Here is a 1255-nt window from a genome sequence, read left to right as displayed (position 1 = left end):
AAAGTGTGTTACCATAACAAGTACAGAGGACACCAAGCTAGGCCTGTCGTAAAAAAACAGTAAATCAATTAATCGCACGTAAATGAAAATGATCAACCTCACTTTAATTTATCGGCTTTATCATTTCTTTCTGCCTTTTTCTCTTTCTATTGATGACACTGGATGAGGGTGTTTGGGGAGGCCCAAACTAATTTTTTGTCAGGGGGGCCCAAGATTTCTGGCGTGTTTCCCCTGGTGTGTTTTCTGATGGAGTCCATCAATAAACACATTCTGCTTCATTCTGAATAATGAAAATGTCTGACATCATGTCCACTTTCAGAGCCTTCCTTCACTGGAGCCAGACATGTTGCTGAAATCAAGCAGCAGATCTGTGGTGCTTGAAATGATACACAAAGTCAGCTGTTCACTAAGTGTACTACCATGTGGGTCAATATGCATGAGACTCATATCCTGCTGGTAAGTTTTAAAAGCAGATGAAAGATCCACTGAACCACTGAAGGAAAAATGGCTACTCTGAGTGATGAAAGTGTGTTGTGATGTTATCACAGTGATATCCAGACATGATAACTTTGACAGTGTTATCATGGAGAGTGAAATATAGCACAGGCCCAACTCCAACTCAGCAGACTGAGTCAGCAGCTCTCAGACTTTGGTCAGGTCATACAGACACAGGGGATGGGCTTCCAGCTAGAACTTCTACAGTAGTAGTTGTAATGACTTTAGAAAGACACATTTAAATACAGGTATATAAGTGATTTAGATTGGTTCAAATACAGGTGGAATGCTACTGAAGAATTGTGGATTTTAATAAAGATTTAATATTAAACGCGCTTAGAAAAGTGGTAATAAAAAAAACAAAACCAAACAAAAACATTTAGTCTGATTTCCACCATTGGGTTGTCCGGTTGTTTTCTAAGTAGGGCTGTCTGAACATCAGTATTTTTGGTTCCTGGTTGCTTCTATAACTTCCGAACAAAGGAACAAATACAGTAAACAGAACCGCACAACGCCGCGGTGGGAGTCTTTCAGTTGCTATGAATAATTAGTTGATTTAAATAAATGGATTTCTGGCAAGAGTTCAACTTGATCCTGCAGCTGGAATAAATCAATGACGGAACTTACCTTCGGAACTGAGAGAGTTCAACAAATCCTGCTGTCAGTTCCTCAAATGCAAATAATAGATCAGCTAGATACTCGACCTTTACTCTCTACATGTTCTAAGATTATTAAACGGACTCTGATCTCATAAAAGCCT

The sequence above is a fragment of the Poecilia formosa genome, unplaced genomic scaffold (assembly GCF_000485575.1).
Source record: "Poecilia formosa unplaced genomic scaffold, Poecilia_formosa-5.1.2 Scaffold819, whole genome shotgun sequence".
Classification (NCBI taxonomy): Eukaryota; Metazoa; Chordata; class Actinopteri; order Cyprinodontiformes; family Poeciliidae; genus Poecilia; species Poecilia formosa.
Note: the sequence above shows the minus strand (reverse complement) of the source record.